The sequence below is a fragment of the Schistocerca piceifrons genome, chromosome 1 (genome assembly GCF_021461385.2).
Source record: "Schistocerca piceifrons isolate TAMUIC-IGC-003096 chromosome 1, iqSchPice1.1, whole genome shotgun sequence".
NCBI classification, from domain to species: Eukaryota; Metazoa; Arthropoda; class Insecta; order Orthoptera; family Acrididae; genus Schistocerca; species Schistocerca piceifrons.
In genome coordinates this window covers 873,537,180-873,551,084 of record NC_060138.1, presented here as the reverse complement: position 1 = coordinate 873,551,084, position 13,905 = coordinate 873,537,180, and positions in this window count along the sequence as shown.

Here is a 13,905-nt window from a genome sequence, read left to right as displayed (position 1 = left end):
AACAGCGCTTGTGGAAACAAGAGTCGGCGTCCCGTGGCCTGGCTTAGTACTAGTGCCTCCGCTTCCCCCAGCCTCTCCCCTACTCCCACTCACTTACCCCAGCTCGTCGCTATCCTCTCCGTTGCCTAAAACATCAGATTCTTTTACTGTTGTGAGTTTAAGTCGCCTTGTACTCACGCTTGGTAGGAAAAATGGAAAAAATTCAGAAACATCGTCCAGTACGCCTTAGATAAGTTCGTACCGACTAAGGTCCAAAGCGAGGGGAAAGATCCACCGTGGTATAACAATCATGTACGAAAGGTACTACGGAAACAAAGAAAGCTTCATCATAGGTTTAAGAGTAGTCGAATCATAGCTGATAAGGAAAAGCTGAACGAAGCGAAAAAGAGCGTAAAGAGAGCAATGAGAGAAGCATTCAACGAATTCTAACATAAAACATTGGCAAACAATCTAAACAAAAACCCTAAAAAGTTTTGGTCATATGCAAAATCGGTAAGCGGATCTAAATCCCCTATTCAGTCACTCGTTGACCACGATGGCACCGAAACAGAGGACGACCGAAGAAAGGCAGAAATACTGAATTCAGTGTTCCGAAACTGTTTCACTGCGGAAAATCGTAACACGGTCCCTGACTTCAGCCGTCGCACGGACGCCAAAATGGAAAATATTGAAATAAACGATATCGGAATTGAAAAACAACTGCTATCACTTAGTAGCGGAAAAGCATCCGGACCAGACGAGATACCCTTAAGATTCTACAGTGATTATGCTAAAGAACTTGCCCCCTTTCTATCAGCAATTTATCGTAGATCGCTGGAAGAACGCAAAGTACCTAGCGACTGGAAGAAAGCGCAGGTCGTTCCCATTTTCAAGAAGGGTCATAAATCAGATGCGAATAATTATAGGCCTATTTCGCTTACGTCAATCTGTTGTAGAATAATGGAACATGTTTTGTGTTCTCGTATTATGACGTTCTTAGATAATACAAATCTCCTTCATCATAACCAACATGGATTCCGCAAACAGACATCATGTGAAACTCAGCTCGCCCTATTTGCCCAAGAAATTCACAGTGCCGTAGACACTGGCGAGCAGATTGATGCCGTATTCCTGGACTTCAGGAAGGCATTTGATACGGTTCCGCACTTATGTTTAGTGAAAAAAATACGAGCTTACGGAATATCGGACCGGGTTTGTGATTGGATTCAGGATTTCCTAGAAGAAAGAACACAACATGTCATTGTTAACGGTTCAAAATCTGCAGATGTAGAGGTAATTTCGGGAGTACCGCAGGGAAGCGTGATAGGACCTTTATTGTTTACAATATACATAAATGACTTAGTTGACAACATCGGTAGCTCCGTGAGGCTATTTGCAGATGACACGGTTGTCTACAAGAAAGTAGCAACTTCAGAAGACTCGTACGTACTCCAGGAGGACCTGCAGAGGATTAATGCATGGTGCGACAGCTGGCAGCTTTCCCTAAACGTAGATAAATGTAATATAATGCGCATACATAGGGGCAGAAATCCATTCCAGTACGATTATGCCATAGGTGGTAAATCATTGGAAGCGGTAACGACCGTAAAATACTTAGGAGTTACTATCCGGAGCGATCTGAAGTGGAATGATCACATAAAACAAATAGTGGGAAAAGCAGGCGCCAGGTTGAGATTCATAGGAAGAATTCTAAGAAAATGTGACTCATCGACGAAAGAAGTAGCTTACAAAACGCTTGTTCGTCCGATTCTTGAGTATTGCTCATCAGTATGGGACCCTTACCAGGTTGGATTAATAGAAGAGATAGACATGATCCAGCGAAAAGCAGCGCGATTCGTCATGGGGACATTTAGTCAGCGCGAGAGCGTTACGGAGATGCTGAACAAGCTCCAGTGGCGGACACTTCAAGAAAGGCGTTACGCAATACGGAGAGGTTTATTATCGAAATTACGAGAGAGCACATTCCGGGAAGAGATGGGCAACATATTACTACCGCCCACATATATCTCGCGTAATGATCACAACGAAAAGATCCGAGAAATTAGAGCAAATACGGAGACTTACAAGCAGTCGTTCTTCCCACGCACAATTCGTGAATGGAACAGGGAAGGGGGGATCAGATAGTGGTACAATAAGTACCCTCCGCCACACACCGTAAGGTGGCTCGCGGAGTATAGATGTAGATGTAGATGTAGAATGACGGTGGGCAATCACGATTAAAAAATCGGAGGGGAGAGCACAACTCTACTTAAGAGCCGAATACAGAATCAATTAAACATGTTAGGTTGGTGCACAAGGTGGTAGCGTTCTTTATTTCCGTATTGGTATTCTGGTTCCTATGGGTTTATTTATCGGCTGTCATTTTTATATGTAGCTCACTGTTGCTATTCGAGTCTACACATAGTCGTTTTATCATCTGGAGGTAGGCAGTGGAGCTGCGGACGCTACCAAAATGCATTGCTAAGTGGAGACCTATTCTTCTGTTTGAGTTCAATACAGGGGTCACAGCAGCGGAGGCGGCCAGATATATGTGCGCCTTGCATGATCTGCTGAACGGAATGGACAGTCTAACGAGTACAGAATATGGATTGAGAGTAAATCGAAGACAGACGAAAGTAATGAGAAGTAGCTAAAATAAGAACAGCGTGAAACTTAACATCAGGATTAATAGTCACGAAGTAAATGAAGTCAAGGAATTCTGCTCCCTATTCAGCAAAATAACAAGCGACGGACGGTGCAAGGAGGACATCAAAAGCAGACTAGCACAGGTAAAAAGGCATTCCTGGCCAGAGAAGTCTACTAGTATCAAATATAGGCCTTATTTGGATGAAGAACTTCCTGAGAATCTACATTTGGAATACAGCATTGTATGGTAGTGACACACGTACAGTGGGAAAACCATAATTTGAGATGTGGTGCTACAGACTGATGTCGAAAATTGGGTGGATCGATAAGGTAAGGAATGAGGAGATTCTGCGCAGAATCGGAGAGGAAAGGCTGCGCCTTTAGAAACATCTAGAGGCTATTTCTGCATTATGTAAGGGTGTGCGGGTACTGTTGATCAATGTATGTTCATTTTCACAAGTTTGGGATGGCATAGACGCGTTAGATTGCTAGGCAGTGGCATCTACAGTGCATCCATGTGCGAGGCACATGGAGCCACAAGAGCTGACATTTACTGGAAAACTTCGTCTTGGCGAACATAACTAACTTCTTAATGAAGTGGACTAACAGTCCAGGAAAATGATATAGAATTACCTCCACACTAACTATAACTACGCATTTAGTATCTCTCATCTGCTGTCCCAACATACATAAAACTAATAATCAATATTAAACATTCATTAACAAACTGAAATTTCCGTGTTATTACTGGCCAAAAGTCTACCAAATCTTCAGTTACTCTATATATCTTTTACTGGTTACATTTCAGCTCCCTGGAGAGTGCGACGTCACAAGCTCGTTCTTACGTTTTATACGCAGGGTATTTGTTTTGACCTGAGGCTCATTTGATTGTTGAAAAGCGAAGAAATGTAACAGAAAAGAAACAGAAGAGAATATTAAGGATGACAAGAAGATATTGTACCGCATATTAGCAAACAGAGGGACGAAAAATGAAAACACTTCAAAAGTCATCGACAAAGAAGTAAAAACCGGGATGGAGGCAGGACAAGTTTTGAAAGTATGGAAATAATACTTTCAAAAACTATATGGAGGACAGGATGAAACAAATGCATGTCGTGAAATAGAGGAAGACGAAAGAACTATCACCATCACAGAGGAAATAGAAGATCGACAGATGCTGGATGTAAAGAAATCTGTATAGAAATGAAAAATGGCAAAGCTCCTACAGTAGATGCCATCACACTGAAAATGATCAAAGCCGCATGACCTATCAGAATTCACTGACAGTATAGAGTAGTGAGGGTAGTATAGATATGTGGAAAGACTGCTGATGATTAAACAAAGACAATTATTGTACATACCTTTAAGAGGGTTAAGAAGACCCTCTGTGACAATTACAGAGGAATAGCACTAATGTGCCACTGCAAGAAGATTTAAGAAAAGATAATTTTACAGGAAATTAGGAATAAGATAGACCCACAATTAAGAGAGGAACAACGTGGATTGCGACCTGGAAGATCAACTACAGATGCCATATTCACAGCCAGACATGTTCTAGAAAAAAAATGGGAATTTAAGAAAGACATAGTTGTTGCATTCATAGATATAAAAAAGGCTCATGACACTGTTAGAAGGGAAGAGATATGGCAAGGTCTGAATAGAGGTGACTGTCCAAAGGAGTGCAACTTAGACTCAGAAAAATGTACAAAAATGCTTGAATTGTTTAGATTAGATGGCAATAAATCAGAATGGTTTATAACTGACAGAGGGGTGCGGCAAGGAAGTGAGTTCCCACTAGTGCTTCTACTATAGTCGTGGACAACATCGTAAGGAAAGTTTGCCAAGGGTCAACAGCAGAACGTATGAAAAACGTAGCATATGAACTTGATGTTATGATCTGAGAAGAAACTGAGCAGAAATTAAAAGAACAACTAAATGTGGTGTCACCGCCAGACACCACACTTGCTAGGTGGTAGCCTTTAAATCGGCCGCGGTCCATTAGTATACGTCGGACCCGCGTGTCGCCACTGTCAGTGATAGCAGCCCGAGCGCCACCACACGGCAGGTCTAGAGAGACGTCCTGGCACTCGCCCCAGTTGTACAGCCGACTTTGCTAGGAGAGGTTCGCTGACAACTACGCTCTCATTTGCCGAGACGATAGTTAGCATAGCCTTCAGCTACGTCATTTGCTACGACCTAGCAAGGCGCCATAGCAGTTGATAATTAATATTATGAAGCATGTACCGTAACGAGAGATGCTCTACAATTGTGGATTAAAGTTAAGTATTACATCATCTACGTACTTTATTTGCAATTCTCAAGATATTGTCCTGTTCCAGACCTCACGCCAGTCAGCGTGTAATTAAACGCGTGCATTTCGGCCTCCTCTAGAAACACAGTGTTGGCTCTTCTGCCAACACTACACTAAACCCATGTCAGAGAGTGACTGAAGAAGCAGGAATGGAAATAAGCTTGACAGGAAGTGAAGTAATTAAGATCAGCAGGAAGAATGAAAAAACGAAGGGTGTAATTCGCAATGGAAAAATTATTATAGAAGCAGATCGTTTCAAATATCTAGGAAGTAAATTGACCAGGGAAGGAAACATCAAGGATGAAATTTCGAAGATAATAGGAAATTGGTCGACATTTAGTTCTTGTACATCTGACATAATTAGAAATTAAGAAATAGCTGCCAAAGCAAAGATCATGATGCACAAGTCATATTGTGTGCCAGTTCTGAGTTATGGTTCAAAATGCCCAACTTGAACAAAGTGTAGAGGACAAGGGGTTATTTTTAGGAAATATGGTACGATATTGTGATTTTGTGTGTTTCAGTGCGTGATACGCCAGCCTCTTTGCAAACGGTGGACGAAGGCCAGCTGGCGCATTATGCAGGTGACACAGTTTTGCAACGAGCATCGGTATGTGTGTATGTGCGCGGCAGCCATCAGAACGCAGCATTAGCAGAATTACGAAGGAGCGGGCCACGTGTGGCTCGGTTGCGTTAGCCATGTCATTGAGAGCCTTATAATAAACACGTCGCCGCGTAACCAGCGGATTCAGCAGCGGCCTGCACTATTTAAGGGCATCAGAGGTGGGCGCCAGCATTCGGTTCGACCGATTGGGCGTTCGGTCGCTGTCACGTCGTCGTCATCAGTCACGCTGTCCCTGAGGACTGGCCAGCGGAAGGCATTGCCCGCTGCTGCACCAGCGACTCCCGGCGTCGTCACGAGCCGCCGCGTCTGCGAGCTGGGCCAGGCCTTGTGCCGCTAACCTCCTACCGCCTGCACAGCCGCTGACCGAGCTCGGCGTCGCGTTCCCCGGACTGCGTGCATCAGCTCGTCTCCACCACGACACGAGCGGTGGGGCTGCACTACCGGAAAATGTATTGGAAGAACTAAAATAAAGAGGAAGATTGCTAAAAACAGCCGCCTTCTTCTACCCAGCCACGCCCCACAACCCTGACCACGTCACCTGCTCCGGTCATCCTATTACAAAAGAAAGATCTGTGCAGAATGCAAGCAACAGAATTGCGCTTTCTACAAGGGATCCTCAGTATGACGAGAAGGCGCAGGATAAGTAATGAAATAACGCGGAACACACTGCAGATCAAGCCACAAATAGAAACTGTGGAGAGTAATAGTCTTAAACGGTTTGGCAACAGTAAAAGAATGGGACTGCAAAGGCTTCCGAGAAGAATCCTAGAATGGACAGAATCTGGACGAATATCAACTGGAAGACCACGAATAAGATGGAGAGACCAGGTGAAGGACGATGTGAACAGAAGAGGACTGCAACGGGAGGAGATGCTGAAAGGTAGACTGCGGGGAAAAAGAGAGACTTGGAAGAAGCTCTGTAAACGACTTGTTTAAGCAGATACGTTTCAGGAGGAAGAGGACGCAGGCTGCCGCCGTTCCGCCTTGCACGCTGCTAGCGCCGCTGTGGCGGCTGCTGGAACTGCCTGCGAGTCTGCGGCTGCCAGGGATGGAGCGCCCGCCTCATTACGCGCAGGCGCCGCTGCTCGCATTTGGCTCCGTTCCACGGCGCTCGCCACGCGAGGACCATTCGCCTGTCCCAGCCGTGTGGAGGAGCAGCGAGCTGCTGTCAAATTACTGCGGCTCCTCTTACTTTACTGCCGTCACTCCGCAGCCCCGTTTTGCTTTACTCTTATTTGTCTCCTGTCACATCCCCCTGGTGAAACACACTTACTAGCAAAATAAAATTGCAACGTATTTCCTTCCATGCACTGCTATGGTACTTTTCGCACTGTGCTAGCGCTTGTTAATTTCACGATCTACGGAAACCAGCGGACTGTGACCAGCTTTGTAATGTTCACACGCAATTGACACATACCGCGTCCTTCACCCCTGTGTCCTGACGCACAGCAGATGTACTCACAACACCGCAGCCGGCCGTAGTGGCCAGCGGTTCTAGGCACTACAGTCTGGATCCACGCGTCCGCTACGGTCGCAGGTTCGAATCCTGCCTCGGGCATGGATGTGTGTGATGTCCTTAGGTTACTTAAGTTTAATTAGTTCTAAGTTCTAGGGGACTGATGACCTCAGACGTTAAGTCCCATAGTGCTCAGAGCCATTTGAACCATTTTGAACAACACCGCTTACAACGTGTAAACAACATCAGTAGGGGTTAATAAAACGCCAAGACCGCCCCTTGCGATCGCAACCCGGTATAAAGAAAGATAAGTCACTCTGCAGAGGAGTGTGTGCTGATTTGAAACCTGGCACATGAAAACTGTATGCCAGACCGAGATTTCAAAGTGGGGCCTTTGTCTTTCACTGGAAAATGATCTACGGACTGGGCTTATACAAGCACGACCGACAGCGCTCGCTCAGAGCAATACTTCGCCAGAGTCCCATCTCTTAACTTCTAAGCCATGCAGAAGTTTTCATGCACACCTTGCGGGACCATCACTCTTTGGTAAAAGGATACGGTCTGGCACACAGTTTCTAGGCACTACAGTCTGGAACCACGCGACGCTATGGTCGCAGGTTCGAATCCTGCGTCGGGCATGGATGTGTGTGATGTCCTTAGGTTAGTTAGGTTTAATTAGTTCTAAGTTCTAGGGGAGTGATGACCTCAGATGTTAAGTCCCAAAGTGCTCAGAACCATTTGAACCTTCTTTTTAATGTACCAGGAAGTTTCAGATCAGCGAGCACTCCGCTACAGCGTGGAAATGCATTCGGAAAAGGACCACTGTGTGGCTGGTCCCGGCGGAGGTTCGAGTCCTCCCTCAGGCATGGGCGTGTGTGTTTGTTCTTAGGATAATTTAGGTTAAGTAGTGTGTAAGCTTAGGGATTGATGACCTTAGCAGTTAAGTCCCATAAGATTTCACACACATTTGAACATTTGAAAAGGACCCCTCAGGTTTTGACTAATCCATATCCTCGTCAATGGACTTTCTTCCGGAAGTGCTAATCTTACAAGGTAGGCACGAGAACTTCTGTAAATTTGGAAAATGTAGGAGCGACCAAAAATTCCCACTCAAAGGTCCTACGGTCCAGAATCGGTATGGCAAACAGACAAAATCCCTGTGACTATTTTTCAGTCACCCTAACGACCGACGCGGCCTGTTGAAGATGCTTTTTTTCGATAAAACACAATGTTCTGCTGTGTGAAGAAGCCCGTAACTGCTTACTGCACATTGTCGCCCGACAAGATCCGGTGAGCCTTCAAGGCCATTTTTAAGAGACTGAAGGCTTGATAATCGCATGGGGAGAGATCAATACTACAGGGTGGGGGAGCGGGGTACTCGAGTGTCTCCCACTTGTTCTTAATATATGGGCCGGCCTCTCAAATCGACTGGCGTCTTGTGTCGAATCGCAACCAGCACGGAACTCGGCGCACCATTACACAACAGTGGTTTTCCACAATCATGCTGCCTCATACACATTCTTCATTCTCTGATGGATGTCTACCAGTCTTTGTCCTTCGTGAACCAAGGAAAGGGGAACAGCGTGCTGAACTGTTTGGGCACATTTGGTAGCAACGTCATATTTCACATTTCCGGACACCCTCAAAAACATAAGTTTTTCCAAGAAGTGGTTCAAATGGCTCTGAGCACTATGGGACTTAACATGTGAGGTCATCAGTCCCCTAGACTTAGAACTACTTAAACCTAACTAACCTGAAGACATCACACACATCCATGCCCGAGGCAGGATTCGGACCTGTGGCTGTAGCAGCAGGGCGGTTCCGGACTGATGCGGCTAGAACCGCTCGGCCACAGCGGCCGGCATACGTTTTTCATATTAGGTGCATTGTGCTATCACCCACTGCCAGGTACTCCATATCAGCGACCTCAGTAGTCATTAGACATCGTGAGCAGAATGGGACTCTCCGCGGAACTCACGGACTTCGAACGTGGTAAGGTGATTGGGTGTCACATGTGTCATACGTCTGTACGCGAGATTTACACACTCCTAAACATCCCTAGGTCCGTTGTTTCCGATGTGATTTTAAAGTGGAAACGTGAAGGGACACGTACAGCACAAAAGCGTACAGGCCGACCTCGCCTGTTGACTGACAGAGACCGCCGACAGTTGAAGAGGGTCGTAATGTTTAATAGGTAGACATCTATCCAGACCATCACACAGGAATTCCAAACTGCGTCAGGATCCACTGCAAGTCAACATGAGAATTAGGCGGGAGGTGAGAAAACGACTTCATGGTAGGGGCTGCTCATAAGCTACACATCCCGGTGGTAAATGCCAAACGACGCCTCGGTTGGTGTAAGGAGCATAAACTGTGGACGATTGAACAGTGGAAAAATGTTGTGTGGAGTGGCAAATCTCGGTACACAATGTGCCGATCCGATGGCAGGGTGTGGATATGGCGAATGCCCGGTGAACTTCAGCTGCCAGTGTGTGTAGTATCAACAATAAAATTCGGAGACGGTGGTTATGGTGTGGTCGTGATTTTCATGGAGGTGGCTTGCACTCCTCGTTGTTTTGCGAGGCAATATCACAGCACAGGCCTACATTGATGTTTTAAGCACCTTCTTCCTTCCCACTGTTGAAGAGCAATTCGGAGATGGCGATTAGATCTTTCAACACGATCGAGCACACGTTCATAATGCACGGCCTGTGGCGGAGTTGTTAACGACAATAAAATTCCTGTAATGGACTGGATTTCACAGAGTACTGACCTGAATCCTATAGAACACCTTTGGGATGTTTTGGAACGCCGACTTCGTGCCAGGCCTCACTGACCGACATCGATACCTCTCCTCAGTGCAGCACTCCACGAAGAATGGGCTGCCATTCTCCAAGAAACGTACCAGCACCTGATTCAACGTATGCCTGCAAGAGTGGAAGCTGTCATCAAGGCTAAGTGTGATCCAACAACATACTGAATTCCAGCATTACCGATGGAGGGCGCCACGTACTTGTAAGTCATTTTCAGCCAGGTGTCTGGAGACTTCTGATCACATAGTGTAGGAGATGTATAGACGGAAGTGCATGGCGGTTGTAATTATAGTTTCGCTACTTGATCCAGTGTGGAAGGAAAACTATTTACCATACGGGTACCCAGCTTTATAGAATTGATGTTTAGACTGTGCACTGCATAATTTGCGTTGTTATTAGTGTTAACGTCGTGACTTGCCATTAGACGCCGGTCCTGGTATGGCGACGTAGGAGGAACTCGGACCCCAAGGGCCACGGATATGAAGGAAGGAAGGATGAAAAGTTGGTGAGGGGGAGTGTTAACGTCCCGTCGACATCGAATTCATTAGCGACGGAGCACAAGCTGCGATTGAGTCAAGAATGGGGAAGGAAATCGTCATGCTCTTTCAAAGGAACCATCCCAGCATTTATCTGGAGCAAGTTAGGGAATTCACGGAAAAGCTAAATCTGGTTGGACGATGCGGATTTGAATAGTCGTCCTCTCGGAAGCAAGTCCACTGTCCTAACTTGCGTTACCTCGCTCGTTGTCAAGAGTAGGCACGGTAAACCCACACGTTACTGTGATCTGCTTCTCCAAAATGTGATCCCTGCTCTACGTGAGAGAAGCGCTTTGGATTCAACTGTTTTGATGCACAACGGAGCTCCGCCTCACACTGCTCGTGAGGTCATTCCGTAACACATTTGGGAAAACCGAATCAGTGGCCGATCGTTCCAAATCGCGTGGCCACCAACATCACCAGATTTGAACCACTGTGATTTCTGGCTGTGGGTATACCTGAAGGACAGGGCTTATCATCGGGACAATTAACACTCGTTGTTGGTGGTTGAAGACGATCAAAACGAGGGAAGTAGCCGACATCCCACCTGAGACGTTTCGGGCGGCAGCAGACCACTCTCTAGTACGGTTCTAGCCTGTCAGGGACGCAAATGGTCGTCACACTGAGCAACATTTGTAACCTGGAATGTAAACATGATATGCAGTTAACAAATTTTACCCTCTCGTGTGGAAATTAAAACGTCACTTTCAATGCTTCACTCGTTATTTCTCTTCCGTATGTCCTTACAAATGTTTCCACAAAGCTTCATTGTCACGGTCACTGGTTTTTCGTGGGAGCCATCTCAAGTAGCGAAAGATTTGTTGTAGCTACCCCGTACAGGTGTGATGGCGGGTCGCGAGTCGTGCTTGGATAGCTGAATCAGAAGGAACTCTTGTCTGGTTTAGAAGAATGGCAGCTTTTGTATGAAAAGTAGAACTTCTTTGTTTTAGTAGACGTGCTTTTTTTGTTCTACGTGAAGAAGAAGGATTCACTCTAGAATGGAAGTTTGTTTGTTTTTACTCAGAGTGGAAAACAGTCATTTTACGGGCGAGTTTTGACTGATCTAGAAGAGGAGCCTTGTTTGTGATAGAAGAGGTGTCTTGTTCTTGTTAGAACGAAAACACTGAACTGGAAAAGGAGACTCATCTGTTGTAGACAAAGAGAAGCCCCGATTATTTTAAAAAAATTACAATCCTTGTTTTAGGAAAGGTGCAATGTTTGTTTTAGAAGAGGATGCTTATATGCCTTTAGAAGAGAATTTTGTTTGTTATAAAAGAAGAATCTTCCTTGCTTCAGAAGGTCAGTTTCATTTGCCTTGGAAAAAGAGTACTGTTTGTTTCGGAAGAGGTACCACATTTGAACCTTGAAAAGGACTTTTTCTTTTTGCTTCGACGAGGAACGTGGTTACTTTATTCGTAGAATAACACAACATAGAATAAGCGTGAGAAGCTATTCCTTGCTTCAGAAGGTCAGTTTCATTTGCCTTGGAAAAAGAGTACTGTTTGTTTCGGAAGAGGTACCATATTTGAACCTTGAAAAGGACCTTTTCTTTTTGCTTCGACGAGGAACGTGGTTATTTTATTCGTAGAATAACAAAACGTAGAATAAGCGTGAGAAGCTAGCCACAGGGAACATTTTTGAAGAGATAAAGAACGGGCTTGAAAGAGAGATGAAAAGTGGTCGGTAGAACACTTTCCAGGTTCGAGTCCTTGTCTGTCAGACAGTTTTAATCTGACAGGTTGTTTCTAAATGAATTTTTTTTATCTACCCTATTACAGAAATATCTACAATACATTTTCTCAGTTAACTATGCCGAAGCTCGGATGGAAACCCAGTTCTACGCAATTGGAGCAAGCCAGCTGACACCCAACTTGTTACCAATATCGTCAAATACCGGAGAGAAATGTATTCTGCGTCCGTCAAGCTGTGTGTCGTAACAAGCAGGCCTTTATCAGCTGATCGCAAGTACTGAACTACAAGTGTCTCTCCTGATTGGCCTTATGTTCTGACCAGCTCGCACTCCTTACGTTTTTGCCAGCTAATCACGTTACCTTTACATTTAATAAAGCTTATGCCAGCATGCCTTGGGTAACTGAAGAAATATTGAATTTAATTGATGAAAGGAGAAAATAAAAAAATCCAGTAAATGAAGCATGCAAAAAGGAATACAAACGTCTCAAAAATGAGATCGCCAGGAAGTACAATATGGTTAAGCAGGGATTTCTAGAGGACAAATGTAAGGATATAGAGGCTTATCTCACTAGGGGTAAGATAGATACTGCCTACAGGAAAATTAAAGAGACCTTTGGAGAAAAGAGAACCACTTGTATGAATATCAAGAGCTCAGATGGAAACCCAGTTCTAAGCATAGAAGGGAAAGCAGAAAGGTGGAAGGAATATATAGAGGGTCTATACAAGGGCGATGTACTTGAGGACAATATTCTGGAAAGGGAAGAGGATGTAGAAGAAGACCAAATGGGAGATACGATACTGCGTGAAGAATTTGACAGAGCACTGAAAGACCTAAGTCGAAACAAGGACCCGGGAGTAGACAACATTCCATTAGAACTACTGACGGCCTTGGGAGAGCCAGTCAGGACAAAACTCTGCCACCTGGTGAGCAAGATGTATGAGACAGGCGCAATATCCTCAGACTTCAAGAAGAATATAATAGTTCCAATCCCAAAGAAACCAGGTGTTCACAGATGTGAAAATTACCGAACTATCAGTTTAATAAGTCACAGCTGCCAAATACTAACGCGAATTCTTTACACACGAGTAGAAAAACTGGTAGAAGCCGACCTCGGGGAAGATCAGTTTGGATTCCGTAGAAATATCGGAACACGTGAGGCAATACTGACCTTACGACTTATCTTAGAAGAAAGATTAAGGAAAGGCAAACCTACGTTTCTAGCATTTGTAGACTTGGAGAAAGCTTTTGACAATGTTGACTGGAATACTCTCTTTCAAATTCTAAAGGTGGCAGGGGTAAAATACAGGGAGCGAATGGCTATTTACAATCTGTACAGAAACCAGTGGCAGTTATAAGAGTCGAGGGACATGAAAGGGAAGCAGTGGTTGGGAAGGGAGTGAGACAGGGTTGTAGCCTGTCCCCCATGTTATTGAATCTGTATATTGAGCAAGCAGTAAAGGAAACAAAAGAAAAATACGGAGTAGGTATTAAAATCCATGGAGAAGAAATAAAAACTTTGAGGTTCGCCGATGACATTGTAATTCTGTCAGAGACAGCAAAGAACTTGGAAGAGCAGTTGAACGGAATGGACAGTGTCTTGAAAGGAGGTTATAAGATGAACATCAACAAAAGCAAAACGAGGATAATGGAATGTAGTCGAATTAAGTCGGGTGATGCTGAGGGAATTAGATTAGGAATTGAGACACTTAAAGTAGTAAATGAGTTTTGCTATTTGAGGAACAAAATAACTGATGATGGCAATGGCAAGGAAAGCGTTTTTGAAGAAGAGAAATTTGTTAACATCGAGTATAGATTTAAGTGTCAGGAAGTCGTTTCTGAAAGTATT